This window comes from Peromyscus californicus, unplaced genomic scaffold (assembly GCF_007827085.1).
Source record: "Peromyscus californicus insignis strain IS unplaced genomic scaffold, ASM782708v3 Scaffold_6__1_contigs__length_162567912, whole genome shotgun sequence".
In the NCBI taxonomy this organism is placed as follows: domain Eukaryota; kingdom Metazoa; phylum Chordata; class Mammalia; order Rodentia; family Cricetidae; genus Peromyscus; species Peromyscus californicus.
In genome coordinates, this window is record NW_026294584.1 from 100,877,419 (window position 1) to 100,896,469 (window position 19,051).

General features: G+C 46.4%; 1 protein-coding gene, 1 non-coding gene and 1 pseudogene across 2 annotated transcripts in view; 1 reads left to right on the top strand and 2 right to left on the bottom strand.

The window, feature by feature from the left end:
- Window positions 1-19,051, bottom strand: part of Vax2 (ventral anterior homeobox 2) — a 28,971-nt gene that overhangs the window by 5,331 nt on the left and 4,589 nt on the right. The gene's annotated exons all lie outside the window — the stretch shown is intronic.
- Window positions 1,563-11,201, top strand: LOC128098620 (60S ribosomal protein L37-like; annotated as a pseudogene).
- On the bottom strand, window positions 12,490-12,595 carry LOC128100189 (U6 spliceosomal RNA). The gene has a single exon (XR_008214707.1). It is a non-coding gene; the product is annotated as a U6 spliceosomal RNA (small nuclear RNA).

Genomic DNA, 19,051 nt, shown 5'->3' on the forward strand with positions numbered 1-19,051 from the left:
GCCTACAGCCTACGATCACCACAGAGCACCACAAAGCGCCCAGAGAGGGGAAATGCTGTAATCTAAGCTCCCCACCACTGATGTGAAATCTGTTAGCACAGGTAATAATCAGACGGTGGGATAAGGCAGCACTGTGCCCGTGGGATCCACCAGGCACACAAGGAGACCAGCTGCAGCCTGGAAAGCTTACCACCAGCTCAGCAGGGCACGGTGCAGCATGCCTGCAAGCCCAGCACTTGGGAAGTAGAAACAGGAGGACCAGAGTTCAAGGCCAGCCTGGGATATAAGACCCTGTCACCAAACAAAACCAGCGCCGCTCAGGAAGCCCCTGCAACATGCCATCTCCTGCAGCTGCAAGGATCCTCATTTCCACCAGGGGGCGCAGAAACAGCTTTTGCTACGTGCTTGGAAGCAAGCCGCTTCTAAACTGGCTTCTTACACGGTAGTCCAGAAGGGTGAGAAGGGGCTGGAGATACCGCACAGCAGTGAAAAGTGACTGTTGCTTTTGCGAAGAACCTGGGTTCTGTTGCCAGCATCCACATTGGGAGACTCACAAGACCTGTAACTCCACCTTTGGGGGATCCTACACCCTTTTTTGGCCTCATGGTATGATACACATGTGCACATATGCCCCCACAGACACATACACATAATTAAAATATATTTTAAAGATATGAAAGCAGGAGACTTGTGGGGAAGAGGGAGCCCAGGGTGTGAGGGTGGGGCTGACAGGGTAGTGGGTTTAGTCCTAACACATTATGTACACGTAAACAGGCAACAACAGTAGCAGCAAAGGGGTCAGGTTCTTCAGCCCCTGCCCTGGGCCAGGGGTTGGTCTTAAGTTTGAACCTTCTCAGTGTCTCCATGGAGATGGAACTGTCATTTCCCTACTTTATAGACAAGGAGCAAGTTTTAAGTAACTTCTTGAAGGTCCCACTGTCAGTATTCAATAAACCCTAGAAACACCCTGTTTAGCACACTCCTGTAATCCCACCACTAGGGTGATGTCAGCAGGAAGACTGCAAGTTCAAGGCTAGCCTAGGCCACACAGTGAGAGCCTTCCTCAACAAGCAATAACAGCAACAGCAACAAGCAGGGTCTGGAGATGCAGTCCAGCGGAGGGAGCGCTTGCCTAGGAGGCACAGGGCCCGGGGTTCAGCCCCGCAATGTGCAAACATCAGCTCCCAGTCACTCTCGTCTCACTTCACGAACATGCTGTGGGACGTCCTTAATACAGTTGGTAAGTTTCAGCCAAGACTTTAGCAATGGGCAAGAAGGAATCTTCTGGAAAAGCCCATTGTTCCCTTGGAGAACGTGAGACAAGGTGTCTATTTGGGGCTGCTGCCTGCCTTGCGTCCCCGAAGGACTGTAGTCCTCCTTTTAGAAATTCTGCTCCAGATAGGTAGCCTCAGCCCCTTCTTCCCACTCCCATGGCATGACCTGACCCTTATGGCTCCTGTTTGCCCCAGTGGCTGTTCGACCTTCAGGGTGTGCTCTGGCTCTGGTCCCATCTTCATGTGCAATCAGCCTTGGAAGTGGTGAGTGGGGGTGGGGATGGGATGATGTCGGGGAAGAAGGACATCATTGCTCAGAGGGGACCAAACCCTGCCAGCCCAGGTCCCATCCAGGCTCGGAGCCCAGTAAGTCTGATGGATGAAGGTCTTGTAATTGGTGTGTTGTAGGGACCGTGGGCCTCCTGGGACTGCTTAGCGCCCTAGGTCCAATACTCTCCATATTCTAGAAGAGTATGGAACCCTTGTGAAGGGGCTGGTTCTGTCTGCTCAGCTTCCACTATTAACCGTGGTGAGATGAGACCAAAGGCTTCCTTCCCACTCCCAGAGAGCCCATCTTCAAAGGTGCAGGTCAGACCAGGCTATCTGCAGGGACAGACGGGAGGGAGGGTGCTTAGAACTGGAAGCGTAGGCTTCACACCTTTTCTGGGCGGCTCCCTGAGTCACCCTGAAGTTTCTGAGCCTGAACACCAGGAGGTCAAGCCACACCTGGGCACATCCTCTGCTCTTCCGAGGAGGAGCTGGGAGGAGCACTGCCATCTCTGTGGGTGAGTAAGGTCAGTTCTCTCCCTCAGGGCCACTACACAAGAAAAGCAACCACTGACCACCACCCAGTGTCAAGCCACACAGGAGAACCCAGGGAAGCGTGTTCCACATCCCTAGTGTTTGCGGGAAGTGGTTTAGAGCCGCAGTGAGGTGTGCCTGCTAGAACAGAAGAAATCAGGAATGCTGGGGGTGGGGTGGGGTGGGGGTGGGGTGGGGGGTGGGGGTGGGGAGCAAAGAGGAGGAGAAAGGAAAAGGACACTGAGCATGCCGAAGGCCACGGAGGATGCAGACACCGGATCTCTGGTAAAAAACGATCCAGCCACTCTGGAAGCCAGCCTGTGGTAACTGAGAGAGTTAAAGAAACAACCAACCAACAACCCTGTGACTGTGTTCCTGAGTGTTTGTCCTGGAGAAGTGAAATCTTATGTCCACACAAAGACCTGTACACAGCGGCTTTTCTTTGTGCCTTTTGTAAAATTAAGATTTACTTATTTTTATTTCATGTATGTGAGTGTTTTGCTTGTGTTCATACTTGTGTGCCCTTGGAGGCCAGAAGAAGTACTTGATCCCTTGGGACTAGTGTTGGGAGATGCCACGTGGGTGCTGGGAATCAGACCCAGGTCTTCTAGAAGAGTAGCCAGTGCTCTTCACCGCTGAGCCATCTTTCTAGGCCCTGTTTGTTTTTGAGATGGGGGTCTCATGATTCTAGGCTGTCTACAAACTCTCTTTGTAGTTGAGGATGAGCTTGAACTCCTGATCTTCCTGCTGGAATTACAGACATAATCCACCATGCTTGGTTTGTTTGGTGCTCTGAATTGAGTCCAAGGCTTCATGCATGATAGGCAAGCAATCGGCCAACTGGGCTACACCCTGGCCCCACATTTCCTTTTAATGGCCTCCAAAGGGAACTAAGCAAGTGTTTTTTCAGCAGCGGGCTGGTGGGAGAAACTATTCAGAAGTGAAGAAGCGTCATTGTTGACAAAGTTGGTGTGCTCAGGGAGCTCAGTGAAGAAGCCAGAGCTGGAGAGAGGGCTCAGAGCTCAAGAGCACTGACTGCTCTTCCAGAAGATCTGTGTTCAAGTCTCAACACACCCAGAGCAGATCACAATCTCTGGTAACTAACTCTAGTTCCAGGGGGATCTGATGCCTTCTTCTGGCCTTCCAGGCACTACGTGCATGTGATACAGACATACTTGCAGGCAAAACACCCATATACATAAAAAAATAAATAGACGCCAGTTCCCAGATGTCATGTACACAAGCTTCTGTTTATATAACATCAGAATGACTAACCGATGGAGGGGGAGGGCAGAGCAGTGACTGCCAGGGACTGGGGCAGATGAACGATTTGACCACACAAGGGGAGCGTTGCAAAGCCCTTTGTGGGCCAGGGGTGGTGGTGCGTGACTTTAATTCCAGCATTTGGGAGGCAGAAGTAGTGGATCTTTGTGAGGTCAAGGACAACCTAGATTACACAGTACAATTCCAGGACAGCCCAGGCTTTACAAAAATAAAAATAAAAATAAAAATAAAATACAGAAAGACTGGAGAGATGGCTCAGCAGCTAAGAACACTTGCTGCTCTCCCGGAGGACTTGGGTTCGGCTGCCAGCAGCCGGTTCACATCTCACAGCTGGCCTGTAACTCCAGCTGCAAGAGAACTGGCACCGCTGGCCTCTGAGGGCACCCACATTTCTGTGCCCATACCCACACACAGGTATCGGTAGGATTAAAAATACAATAAGTCCTTAATTTTTTTAAGAAAGAAAAGAGAAGCCCTTTGTGGTGGGGCAGTGGTTCTGCATTTCAGTCATCTTCTGAACCCATGCATGTGACAAGGCATCACAGAACTATGGGAAACAGAGATGAGTGACAGCACACACAGATGGAGCTCAGGGAAGGTCTGTGGCTCAGTTTCTCGGACTAACCCCCCGGCAGTTTTCTTGTTTGTTTTTTATTTTGTTTTGTGTTTTTGAGACAAAATCTCCTGAAGTCCAGGTTAGCCTGGAACTCTCTATGTAGCTCCAGCTGGTCTTGAACTTTTGACCCTCCTTTTTCTGCCTCCTATGTGCTGGGATTGCGTGCTGGGATTGCCTGTGTACAGCACCACTCCCGACTGTCTCCTGGATCTGATAATGTGCCCTGGATGTTTGTGAGACGCTCCCGACGAGGGAAGCCAGGCTGGCTGGTGGCTACCTGAGATCTTTCCGCACTCATCTTACAACTTCTTGAGGGCCTGTTGTTGATTTCGAAATATAAGTTAACCACCACAAAAACAAACTACAAAGCCAGGGTGGGCTGGTGTCAGCCAACACACAGATTCATCAACAGAGAGGGAACATGGTAATGGTTCCCCGTGTCTCTGTGGGCTGTAAGATGATTTAAAACAGCACATGAGGGGCTGGAGAGATGGCTCAGAGGTTAAGAGCACTGGCTGCTCTTCCGGAGGTCCTGAGTTCAATTCCCAGCAACCACATGGTGGCTCACAACCATCTGTAATGAGATCTGGCGCCCTCTTCTGGCCTGCAGGGATACATGCAGACAGAACACTGTATACATAATAAATAAATTCTTGAAAAAAAAAAGTGTTTGCTGCTCTTTGAGGACTTGAATTTGGTTCCCAGCACTCATGTCCAACAGCTCACAACTGCCTGTAACTCACTCCAGCTCCAAGGGATCCAATACCTTCTTCTGGCCTCTTCTTCTGGCGCACACACACACACACACACACACACACACACACACACACACACAGGACATGAGAAACACCTGCCATTTCAAAACTTATTTTAATGTTTACTAGAAAAAACTTAACCCATGTGTAGGTTAAATTTGAATGAGAATATCTCCCAGGGGCTCAGGTGTTTGAATACTTAGCCCCCTAGTGGTGCTGTTTGGGTAAGTTTAGGAGGTGTGGCTTTGCTGGAGGAAGTGTGTCACTGGGGACAGGCTTTGAGGTTTCAAAAGAATCTGAGAATTCCTAGAACACACTTTTCGCTATACTAATATATTAGGTAAAGAAGTGGGGTGTGAATGTGACAGGAATGGAATGGTGTTCAAACGGCAGCCCTGGAATAGGCAATCGGATGGAGGGTACACTCACTGTCAGACATGTGTGGACATTCTAAAACTATCCACCTCCAGCCTGCCCCGCATGTGTGTGCAGTGCCCACAGAGGCCAGAAGAGGTTGTTGGATCCCCTAGAGCTGGAGTTAGACACAGTTGGTTGTGAGCCACTCAAAATGGGTGCTAAGGACTGATTTTTGGTCCCCTACAAGAGTGGCGAGTGCTTTTAACTGCTGAGCCATTCCTCCCGCCTGTAAGGGACATTCCAAATGAGGACAGGCTGTGCTTATAAGAGAGCTTAAATAGACTGGTGGCCACAAATCATCTATTTGGAATAAAATTAAGTGAAAACTTTTTCTCACACCAAAAATATCAAGTTTCAAGTAAATCGCAGAGCAAGTGATCTATTATAAAATGGTGAATTAAAAATCGTAAAAAAGGCCAGGTGGTGGCGGCGGCGGCGGCGGCGGCGGCGGCGGCGGCGGCGGCGGCGGCGCACGCCTTTAATCCCAGCACTCCGGAGGCAGAGGCAGGCGGATCTCTGTGAGTTCGAGGCCAGCCTGGTCTCCAAAGTGAGTTCTAGGAAAGGTGCAAAGCTACACAGAGAAACCTTGTCTCGAAAAACCAAAAAAAAAAAAAAAAAGTAAAAAAAATTAATATGGTAAAGACATTACAAAAATATGGTATGATACTTCCTTTTTCTTTCAGATTTACTTCATTTTATTTCTATGTGTATAAGTGTTTGGCTACATGTATGTCTGTGTACCATGTGTGGACCTGGTGACCTAGGATCACAGAAGAAGGCATTAGATCTTCTGGAACCTGAGTTATAGAGAATTGTGAGCTGCCATGTGGGTGCTAGGAATTGAACTCAGGTTTCTGTTCTTAACTGCTGAACTGTCTCTCCATCTCCAGGACACTTTCCTATGACCTTGCTTGTTAGGAGCTTGCCTTTTTTTCAACACAGGGTGTCTTAGCCCTGGCTGTCTTGGAACTCACTCTACAGACCAGGCTGTTCTCAAACTCACAGAGACCCGCCTGCCTCTGCCTCCAGAGTGCCAGGACTAAAGGCATGAGACACCATGCCCCATTCTATTAGGAGCTTTCTAAGCACACAGAACACAGGAGACTGGAAGAAACACAAAGGATGTGTCTGACTCCATTAAAGTGGAAAGCGTGTCTGAGCAAAACACCAAAGACCAAAACATACAATAAACACTTGGGTGGAAATACTGTTGAGCAGAAATAGCTCCGTGGGCAAGAGGATTGCTGCATGAGCATGGGGACCTGAGTTCAAATTCCAAGCACCAATCTCGGCAGGAGTGGGGGCCTAGACAGGCTGGTCCCTGGAGCTCACTGGCCAGCCAGCTAAATAAATTGATGAGTTCCAGGTTTAAAACAAGGTGAAGTGGCTGGAGAGAAGGCTTACCAGTTAAGAGCACTTCCTGCTCTTGCAGAGGACCCAGCTTTGGTCCCAGCACCCATGTGGTGGCTCACAACCATGTGTAACATCAAGTTCTAGGGGATCCAAAGTCCTCTCAGGCTTCTGTGAGTTCTCTACCTGTGTGGTGCATGTATATGTATGCAGGTAGATACTCACACAAAACAAAAGATAAATAATAACAACACATGGAGAACAATTGTGGAAGATACCTAATGTTGACTTCTGGTCTCTACCTATGCATGTATGATACCCCCATACCCACACATACACAAACTAAAACCTCAAAACATAGGCTTGCATGGCAGTGCACACCTTTAATCTCAGCACTCAAAAGGCAGAGGCAGGTGGATCTCTATGAGTTCCAGGCAAGCCTGAGCTACACAGTGAGACCCAGTCTCAAAGAAACAATAACAATGAAAATTTCTTTTTCAAAGCATCCTCAATGTTACCCACAGGGAGATGACTGAACACACTGTGACCCATACTATAAAACATCTGGTAGAAGTGAAAAAGAGGGAGGGAATGATCATGTGACCTGACATGAAGTGCAAGAAAGTAACTTATAAAAGAACACGTTTAGGGGCCTGAAGAGATGGGTCAGCAGTTAAGAGCACTTGCTGCTCTTACAGAGGACCCTGGTTCAGTTCCCAGCACCCACATGGCAGCTCACAACCATCTGTAACTCCAGTTCCTGGGAATCTGAAGCCTCTTCTGACCTCCCCAGGTACTCCATGTATGTGGTACACATACACATATGCATGGTGCAGATGCATATGCACTTGCAAAGCTGTTATACACATAAAATAAAATATTATTAGAAAATACATTAAAAATAAATAACATGTACAGTATTATCCCATTATGTAAATAAGAAAAGTCATATCTATTTAATGGATCAATAGATCTTTATCAATGTGCCAAGCACTGTTCTAGAATCTGAGGTCATAGGGACCAGCAAAGTAGACAAGGCTCTGTTTCCAGAGGTCCTGTGTGGGCAAGGAGGAGAAGTAATAAATTTAAATTAATTTTAATTCAATAAAAAATAAATTTTAAACAAAACAACAAGGTAACAGTGGGAGCAGAGAAGATAACAAACAAATGTGGAAGTTACAAACCCAATCTCCAGGCCAAACGGGGCCCCTCTGGCCCCTCTCCCACGGGATCCTGACAGTGGTCCTCCCTTGCTTCACTTCCTACCTCGCCCCAGGAAGGCCCTTTTCTGCAAGAAGCTGCTTGTGTGTGCCTTTGTTGTTATTCATTTTCATTTTGTTTTTATGAGACAAGGTCGTGCTCTGTCGCCCAGACTGGCCTTGAACTCAGCAATCTTCCTGCTTCAGCCTCTGGAGTGCTGGGTTTACAGGTCCATACCACCATGCCTAGCTTTAATGTGTTGACTTCTAAGTGAGACAAGACTCTTCCTACCTTGATTCAGAAATAGAATGTTGCCATTATAAAAACTCCTTGTGGGAAATTCACTCTTGTGTCTACTGTGGAAATTAAAATAGTTAAGGAAAAGTCTTTAAAAAAGAGGCAGCCCGGTGGTGGTGATGGTGGCAGCGGAGGCGTACACCTTTGATCCTTGCACTGGGGAGACAGAGAGGTGGATCTCAGAGTTCGAGACCAGCCTGGTCTACAGAGTGAGTTCCAGGACAACCAGGGCTACACAGAGAAATCCTGTCTCGGGGGGGGGGGGGGGGGAGGCAAAATTTAACATGTTGGAGACCCCTGCCCATCCAATTTTATTGCAGTCTAGCTGGCCATCAACAGATGAATGGACAGAGAAAATGTAGTGGATATCTACAACGGAGTTTTGTGCAGCCAGAAATAAGAATCAACTTAAGAAATTTGCACGAAAATGGATGCAAACAGAAATCATTGTATTAAGTGAAATGAGCCAAATTCAGAATACAAATGCTATGTTTCCCTCATCTCTGGATATATATTATGTAGATATATGAAAGCAGGTATGTACATATAAGTGTATACAGGATTAAAAGCAGAAGCATGGCTTGGGGAACAAATGGGAATAATCGAAGGGAGAGAAATGGAAAGGAGGGAGAAATTAGTCAAAGTCCATGATACACGTGTATGAAAATGTCTTTTGTGAATACGTATGTGTATATGTTTTCAAGTGTGTGATGGCCAGAGGTCCATGTCAGGTATCTTCTGCTATTATTTCCACCTCAGTTTTTCAGATAGAATCTCACAATGAACCTGGAGCTCATGGATTGGTTAGACTGTTGGCAAACTCCAAGGATCCTCCTGTCTCCACTTCCTGGCACGGGGACCACAGTCCCCCTTTGCCCCCACCATGGGTGCTTTACTGAGAATCATCTCCCCAGCCTCAAGAAAAATGGCACTGTGCACCCATCACCATGTACAGTGTGACTATGACAATAAAAATCATCCAACCAGAGCTGGGTGTGGTGGCACACTTGAGAGGCAGACTCAGGAAGACCTCTGTGAATTTGAGGCCAGCCTGGTCTACATAACGAATTCCAGGACAGCCAAGGCTATACATAGAGAGACCCTGTGTGAAACAAATGAACAAATATATGTTTTGTATTTACAAAGTTATACACACACACACACACACACACACACACACACACACACACACACCAAAAACAAAAGAGGAGATGATGCCTACACAGCCACACAGCAAAATCTGTTCTGAATCCAGACTCACTAAAGTGGTGTGACTCCAAGGAGACCCTCGAAGCAGATCCACATGCCCGCAGGGATCCTGAATATTCTACAAGGATGGCATTTCAAATTAGCTGGAGGAAAGACAGGACTGTTAAAGACATGGGCTTTGGACAGTTAGCTCATTGTTTGGAATAAGGTGATCCATCTGTCACTGCATACAGTACCAAATTAACACTTAACTATGAAAAACGGAGCTTCAAAACTCAAGGAAGAGGGCTGGAGAGATGGCTCAGAGGTTAAGAGCACTGACTGTTCTTCCAGAGGTCCTGAGTTCAATTCCCAGCAACCACATGGTGGCTCACAACCACCTAATGAGATCTGGCGCCCTCTTCTGGTCATACATGCTGTATACATAATAAATAAATAAATCTTTAAAAAAAAATCAAGGAATAACACAAAAAGCATTTAGAGGAAAGCAATGACCAGTAGAGTACTTCTGAGCAAGCGCTTCTGCAGAGAGTGAGAGAGTTAAACACAGACCCAGAGAAGAGTCTCGGAGTCAGAACACACCCAGCCGCTCAAGGCCAGGGCCAAAGCTGGCCAGTACAGTGGAAAACTGAACAAATTATCCAGAGAAGAAGAAACACAAGTGGTTAATTAAAGTGAAAAGTGTCAGGTGGAGAGATGGCTCAGTGGTTAAGCACTGGCTGCTCTTTCAGAGGACAGAAACGGGACTCTGGTTCCAGGTTATCCGGCACCCTCTTCTGACCTCCATGGATGCTGCACACACATGTGGTGCATAGGCATACATGAAGGCAAAACACTCATATACATAAAGTAAAAATAAACAAATCTTTAAAAATAAAGTAAAACGAGAAAGTGTTCAGGCTCACGTTAAGTCACAGAAGGGACCAGGGGAGCAGCTTGAGGGTCCTTGGGATTTTTGAAACATTGTATTTCTCAGACGAGGAAAACTGCTGGCCAGAGTCAGAGTAATTAGGTTCTCTGAAACTGCTAATAGAAACACAAATGGATACAACGTGAAAAGTACTTGGTGGGGGGGCGGGGGCGGTGGACTGCAGCCCCATTCACAATAGCTAAGATACAGGATCTGCAGAGGTGTCTGTCAACAGATGAACAGATAAATAGAACATGGTAACACAATGGAGTTTTATTCAGCCATGAAGAAGAATTAAATTGGGGGCTGGTGAGAGCTCGGTGGGTCAAGGCATTTGCCACTGGGTCTGGTGACCTGGTTTCCATCTCACAGATCCACACAGTGGAAGGAGAGAGCAGACTCACAGAAAGTTGTCCTTTGACTGCCATACAAGCGCTGCAGCTTGCCACACATGCGCACAGAGATTTATAAAAAATGGAGTCTCTTTATTAAAGAAGTATGCTTAAAATTAAAGAAGTCATTTACTGGGAAATAGATGCAGCTGGAGTGTATTGTATTAACTGAAGTTAAGTGAAATAAGACAGAATCAGAAAGACAAAAATACTTGTTCTCTCACACTTTGGGGTCCTAGAATCCTTCAGACACACTGGAAATCACATATGTGTGTATACACACACACACACACACACACACACACACACACACACACACACACACACGACATGAAAGCAGAAGAGAGCTCTTCCAGCCTCTTTGGCCTCGGTGGCAGAAGCAAGAAACGTCATCCTTTGGAAAGCGTCGCAGTAAGATGCACACACGTGGTGCCGCCTCTGTGGCTCCGTGGCCTATCACCCTCAGAAGCCGACCTGTGGCAAATGTGGCTATCCTGCCAAGCGCAGGAGAAAGTATAACCAGAGTGCCAAGGCTAAGAGATGAAACACTTCAGGACTGGGCGGATGAGGCATCTAAAATCTGTCTATGGAAGATTCAGACATGGATTCCGTGAAGGGACATCATCTAAACCCCAGAGGGCGGCTGTGGCAGCATCCAGTTCATCTTGAGGATTTCAGTCAGTCATAAAATAAATGTTCTGGTTTCAAAAATGAAAAAAAAAAAGGCAGAAGAGAAGCAAGAGGAAATAGGATGGCAGGGGAGGAGGAGAGGGAACTGAGGGTGTACTGGAGAGCCGTCGTCTGTGTGAAACCAGTAACATAAAATCAGTACACCCAGTAAACAAACAAGCAAACAACAGTAAACACAAGACCCTCCCAGAACCTTGAAGAGCTTCCGTCCTAAAGAAATGCTCGAATTTGATGAAGTCAAATCCACTGTGATGTAGTTTCATTAAAAAGCAAAACAAACAAAAAACGCTAAAAGCTTGATAATAGGAGAATGGTTGATGAAACTAGTGACCTTTGGCTACTCTGGAGCCATTGGTAAGAATGAAGAATGTCTTCCCCTACTAACCTGGATGGACATTCACCAGATACTGTCAACTGCAACAGCAAGTCTGTGTGAAGTTGTGTATATATGTATGTGTGTGTGTATGTGTGTATGTATGTGTATGTATGTATCTATGTGTATGTGTGTGTGTATATGTGTGTGTATGTATGTATGTATGTGTATGTATGTATGTATGTGTATGTATGTATGTGTGTGTATATGTGTGTATGTATGTATGTATGTGTATGTATGTATGTATGTATGTATGTGTATGTATTTATTTATATATTTGCAGAGTAAACTCCTGTGTGTTCCTGTGTACCCACACAGTAGCAAGTCTGGCTTGCAAACCCCCACTCCGCCCCCCCCCACTCCGCCTTCTGTTCCCTCTAGGAACTAGAAGTTGATCAGAGAAGGAAAATTTCCCCCACCATCCTTTGTACAATTTTTTTGAAGTATTTAGTTTGCTTTGAAGGCAAAGTAACTTTCCCCAAGTACTAAGGCTGGCGTCAAGCGCTGTGAGCAAACGAACAGGCGCTCTCCCACCATCCTCCAGCGTCCTCCCGACCTGTCGGAAGATGGACGTTTGTGCATGTTCAAGGACTCACGCAAATGCAGATCAGTGTTTAGTTAGGGATTTCTTAACAATGCAGTTAACAACCATTAACATAGCATTTGCATGCCCTTGAGTGTCGCTGGTGAGAGAAAACTCTGCCGAGGGTGTGCGTGGACAAGTGTGCCCAGCGCCCTTTGCTTTTCCTCCCTCGCTCCCTCGCTCCCTCGCTCCCTCCTCCCTCGCTCCCTCCCTCCCCTTCCCTTTCTTCTTTCCTCCCTCCCTCCCTTCCCTTCCCTTCCTTCTTTCCTCCCTCCCTCACTCCCCTTCCCTTCCTTCTTTCCTCCCTCCCTCCCTCCCTCCCTCCCTCCCTCTCTCCCTTCAGTATGGAATGCTTCACACAGTTGTGTGTCATCCTGGCACTGGGGCCGTGCTAACCTTCTCCGTGTCCTTCCAGCTTCAGTATGTGTGCTGCTGAAGCGACACCAGCACCGTTTCCTATAAGTGACTTCAGTGTCTGCATGGGGTTGTGTGGGATGGATTCACCCCTCCACAAATTCAGGATTCCCACATTCTGATTCCCTCCCTCCCTCCCTCCCTTCTCCATTTCTAATCAGGAACTAAAATCTAGAATCCCCAGAGGAGACAGCCATTAGATGTGATGACAGTTTCAATTTCGAGTTGCAAGCAAAATAAATCTCAGAACGATTTAAAAAAAGAAAAAGACCGGAGGGATGTCTGCAACACAAGCCACAAAGAGGGTTTGTCTCCTCGGTGTATAAATAGCCCTCTCAGGGCTAGAGCATCAGCCAACAGGAGCAATTCTAATCTAGCAAAGACCCAGGTTCCACAACCAGCACCCACATGTGGCTCACAAGCATCCGTTGGCACACACAAGGCACACATACATACAAGCAGGCAAAACACTCATACGCACAAGATAAGTAAATTTTAAATTTTTAAAAAGAGCCCTTTCAAACGAGGTAACAGAAGCCAATTCAACAGAGAAGTAATTAAGTGCACAGCCGAGAAAATTAAAATGCAGAATAAATATTAACATGTTTAGCCTGACTAGCAATTGGAAACTGTGAGGGTTTGGTTTTGTTTTTTCACTTGAAAAGATTTTACTCAAAAAGCATGACTCTTTGGGAAGGAAGCAGTGAGATGATACATGCATTTTTGCTTGCTGGGCATGTGAGCTTGCATTTTTTTGTTTGTTTTGTTTTGTTTTGTTTTTTCGAGACAGGGTTTCTCTGTGTAGCTTTGCGCCTTTCCTGGAACTCACTCTGTAGACCAGGGACCAGGCTGGCCTCGAACTCACAGAGATCCACCTGCCTCTGCCTCCCAAGTGCTGGGATTAAAGGCGTGCGCCACCACCGCCCGGCGAGCTTGCGTGTTTTGGCATGAAATATATAAATACCTATAATGGCGTTGTATTTAAAAAATTTTTTTTGAGTTTCCCTGTGTAGCCCTGGCTATCCTGGAACTTACTCTGTAGACCAGACTGGCCTTGAACTCACAGAGATCTGGCTGCTTCTGCCTCCCGAGTGCTGGAATTAAAGGTGTGCACCCCCACCGCCTGGCATGTTTTTAAATTTTTGCTTCTAAAAATTTATCCTGTAATTGTAACCATACCATGTATATGTGAATAATTTTAATTATTGTAAATATTTTGTTATGATAAATTTCAAACATATGCACATTAAAGAGAGTAGTATAACAGGTGTTCACTGTCTCCCAGTGTTCACTATTATTATCTCCGAAATAGTTCTATTTCTTTGGCATGACCATACTTGGCAAAACATCACATTACTTCACCCACAAAAAGACCCCTCTAAGACACTTAACCAGAGTACTAGTACTGCAATAAAAATGAACAACGATTCCATGCCAGGCATGGTGGGGCCAGCTGCACCTCCAGCACTCAGGAGGCTGAGGAAGGAGAATCAGGGCAGGTTCAGGGCCAGACACCACTTTAACACAACGCAAAACAAACTGACAACCACAAAAACCAAAGCGACGATTAATACAATGCATGATCCCACTGTGGTTATATTTTCCATAAATGAGATTTTTAAAAAACTGCTTGTTTAATTAAGATGCAGCCTTGGGGCTGGGGAGATGGCTCACTGGATAAGAGAACTTGCTCTGTAAGCTCAGGGACTAAGTTTGAATCCCCAGCACCCACAAAGAAAGCCAGGCTGTGTGCCTGAAGTCCCAACACTTGAGGGCAGAGACAGTGGATCTGAACTCATCAGCCAGCCAGCCTGACAGAAAAGGCAAAATGTGGAGCTTCCAGTTCAGTGAGAGACTGTCTCAAGGCAATGAGACAGTAAGAGATAGGGGACATCATGTCTTGTCCTGCTCTGACCTCTGCCTGCACTTGTATTAGGTGCTTAGGGCATGTGCACCCACATTCCCACAAATAAAACACACACACACACACACACACACACACACACACACACACACACACACAGAGTTTGGAATTGTGAAAAAGAACCAACCTGAATACCCATCAGCAGAAAATTAGTTAAATAAATAACATGCTAGCTACACAATTGCACACTGTGTAGTTTATTCAAAAAAGGAATGAAGGAATTCTAGATATATTTCCACACAATATTTACTAAATAAGAAAAGGAGTTTGCGAAAACATTGCCTGATTTTGCAATACATAACTCGCACACTTCTGTTTTTCGGTTACTAGGGGCATCCTCGGAGTAGACATGATCATGCAGGGAAACAAGGAAGCTTCTCTCTGTATATATATGGCAAGGCAAACCAGCTGGATGGACTACATGATTGAAAAGACGTCTTACACCAAAGAAAACAAAGACCATCATAAAACTGAAAAGCAAGCTATAAACTAGAACAATCACAATAATATTGCGAGTATTCAGGTGACTATAATACAGAATCTCCACAGACTTATAAGGAAGGGAGTATTTGAAAATATGGTCAGAAGGAAGAGTCAGCAATTGTCAGCAGAGGAGATGCTCCTGGGCTCACAGGTGTGGGAAGACACCCAGCTTCACTAACAAAGAAGTTAAATGCCAGCTACTCCAGTCACGTGACAGTGTCTAAATGATCCACAATGTTTAGGGATGAGGCAAAGGGAGGAGTGTGAATTACTAGACCTCTTTTGCAGAATAATTTGACAATATCTATCAATATGTGAGCAGGCCGGGTGGGATGGCTCTCATATACAACCAGGAAGTGGAGATAAAGATTCCAGAGTTCAAGATCAAGTTCGGCTACATAGTAAGTTCTAGGCCAGCCTGGCTACATGTACACAATGTCTCAAAAACCAAAACTAGGAGCCAGCCAGATGGCTTAGCTGGTCAAAGTGCTATGCTGCCAAGCTTAAGGGCCTGAGTTCCATGCCCTGGTTCCACACGGTAGAGAGAGCTGACCCCTATAAGTGGTTCTCCAACCTCCAAATACTCACACTCATACACACAATAAATAAATATGTTTTTTAAAAAACTAAACAAGAGGCTGGAGAGATGGCTTAACAGTTACTAGTGAGTACTCCTCTCTTACAGAAAGAGCACATGCTCTTGCAAAGGACCAGAGCATGATCCAGTTCACAACTGTCTGTAGCTCCCACTCCAGGGGATCCAACAACCTCTTTTGGCCTCATGTATACACAACACACACACACACACACACACACACACACACACACACACACACACGAATAAAACTATAAAATATTTAACAACAGCCAGGCGGTGGTGGTGCATGCCTTTAATCCCAGCACTCAGGAGGTAGAGCCAGGCAGATCTCTGTGAGTTCGAGGCCAGCCTGGTCTACAGAGCGAGATCCAGGACAGGCACCAAAACTACACAGAGAAACCCTGTCTTGAAAAGCCCTCTCTCCCCACAAAAAAGAAAAGAAAAAAATATTTAACAATAAACCAATCCTAAATCAATCAACCAACCGACCAAACAAACAAAACAGATCTAGAGAAGGGGATAGGAGAACAGTTCAAAGGTAGGGGGCTTGCCCAGCACCTGAGGTGCAGAGGGGGTTTGGAAAGAGTAACTGTCCAGCATTCTTGGTAGCAAAATAAATTGCCACCACCAAAGGCAATTAAACAAAGACACCCTTTGACCCAGTAATCCACTTTGAGGAACTCCCTCACAGATATACCCAGCAAATGAAAATAACCAACCAACCAACCAACCAACAAAAAACCTCAAGTTTATTTACTGCAGCATGTATGGAATAGCAACAGAAAACAGTCCAGTGTCCACCAGCTATGCGACAAAGATCCATACAAAGAAACCCCATATATTTGTTAAATACAAGCAAGGACTCTTTGTGTCTAAAATTCAGTGGGAGGAAAATAAATACGTAGCTGTACAGATGTGCAAAAACATTAGACGACCTAAACAAAAATGGCTACCTTCCGGCCACTTGAGGGCTGAGCCAGGGGGCACTGCTAAGAAGTGTGTGTGTGTGGGGGGGGGGGTGCCTTAGACTTTAAAAAGGGGAAGGGAAGATTTGGGGCTGCTGAGAAGGCTCAGCAGGTCCTAGGCAGAGATCTGGGGAGAGACAGCCTAGTTCCTTCCCCAGGACCCAGATGGTAGGCAAGAACCAACTCCTGCAAATTGTTCTCTGACCTCTATACATGAGTGAACACATACACATCAAAAAAAAAAAAAAAAAATGAAAGGGGGTATTTATGAAGGAAATTTTTGATGAATGCTCTACTTGACAATTAAGTGAAATGTCTTTAAAATCATGTAAGCCTTTCAAATCAGCAGTTTTGCTGCTAGGAATTTATTTCACTGAAACATTAAAAAAAAATCTGCACAAAGCCTGGGGGCCTGGGAGTTCATTTCACTGTATTTATAATAAATTAGACCAAGTGCAAGTCCTTCCTGGTCTACACAATTAGCTGACTGCACCGTCAAAAGACACGGGACTGGTGGATCTGCACTTTAAGATTTTTTAAAGGTGAATTTCAATATAGCACAGGGAAATGGCCTGGAAGGGGACTGGGACAACGCAAGCTGCTTCTGGCAGCCTTTGCTGCCTTTGGTTCTGTTTCCTGTGAAGCTTGTATTCTGGAATTAAAGCTCTCCATGGGCTAGTCGATGATGTTGAGTGTGGCCGCCTAAGCTGGACCTTGAGAGTGTGGGATCCTCCCTGAAAGTCCGGGAAGGGAAGGCGTTGAGCAAACGTCAGCGTTAGTGAGGTCAAACCTGGGTGAAGAAGAAAACAGCTCCGTTTTTCTAAGCCGCCCCCGTCTTGTGGATTGGCAGGATGCAGATTTATCTAGCGGTTTAAGCTGGTTCCTTGTTAGAATTTTTTTTGTTGTTGTTGTTGTTTTGGTTTGTTTTCGTTTTTTGTTTTTTTTACTTTTGGTTTTTGATAGACTCAAGGCTGACCTTGACCTGAGGCAATCTTCCTGTCTCTGCCTTCTGGAGTGTGCAGGCATTACCAGCTCTTGGCCACCACTCTGGACAACCAATTTAGGCTAGTTTTGCTGGTGGAAACTTACCAGCGCATCCACTGTGGCCCTGCACTTCCTATGACCTTGCAAGAGACTCTCCGAGGCCTTTCCAGCCCTATGATCAGAACACACACACACACACACACACACACACACACACACACACACGCCCGCCCACGTGCGCAACAAAAGAAATTAAGGTTGTTTGGTCTTAAGTTTTTAGCGATTCCCAAAGTGAGGGATTTGAAAAGGTTCTGTCGACCTCGACCTCCTACTTTAACGGTTACATAGTACGCTCCTCTTGTCCACCGCCAAACTAGGAATTTCCGAACATCGCTTGTGGGAGTGGTCACTAGTCGCTTCCCGCCTAGGAAATAGGTAATAGTGACAATGGTCTTCTTTCATTTATTTGGCAAACATTTGAGTGCCTACTGTTTGCTGAGAAAGAAAAAATGGAGTGGGCTTGGCAGACGTGGTGTCCACCTCCCAGGGTCGCCGAGAGACTGGAGAATCCCGCTCCCTGCTCTGCTGACACCCCCCCTACCCCCACTTCCCGTCATTGCGCGATCTAGGAACCCAGTGCTGGGTCCTAGAGTCTCCGCAGCAAATCTCCAGGTTGAGGCATCCCCGGCTTCAATCATTCAGGTACACAGGAGTGCTCATTGGTGTCTGTGGACTGAGTCAAGAAGAAAAGAGGTCTCCGCTCTGAGAGCAAACGGTTAGAGAGGGCACCGCCTCTTCAGGCAGACTCCAGGCTTCAGGTCACAACAACGAAGCCTGGATTTCATTGCACCCACCCTTGGCCTTCGAGGCCAGCTCCCCGCCTGTCGCTGCCCATTCTCCGCAGTTGTCTAGGCCGCTGGAAACCCCAGGCGTCTGCAGGTGGTGGAAGAGTCCTAACCGCCCTTCAGCCCTTCTTCCCAAGCTCCTGGGCTACCCTGGGTCTCCGGGGGAGGGCGCGCTGCTCTCCACGCCTTTCCTAAGATCAACTCCATCTGCGGTGCAGAATAGGGGCTTACACAGCCTCTGGATCCCCGGAGAACCAGGCCAATTTCTCTCATATTAAACAAACAAGAAAGAGAAGGCAAAAAAAAAAAAAAAAAAAAAAAAAAAAAAAAAAAAAAAAAAAAAAAAAGAACAAAAACAAAAACAAAAATCCTCATAGGCTCCCCCTGTCGCCCCCGATTAAAATGGAATGGAAAGAAACAGGAGGCAGAGGCAGTTGGGCAATGGCGTCGAGGCCTGCCTGATACACAGATGCCATTTCTAACGGATGGTGCTGGAACCCTGAAGGTGAGTTTGGAGCGGAGATCGCCTTGCGACACGCAAGGAAGTCACATCTCGATTTTCCCCAGCCCCAGCGATCCACACCCCCAGCTCCAGCTTTCCAAAGATTTGTCCTCAGCGCCCCCTCATTGGGTCCTGTAGATGTGGAAATCCACCGTGACTACTACGCAGGGGAAGAAAGCTCGAGA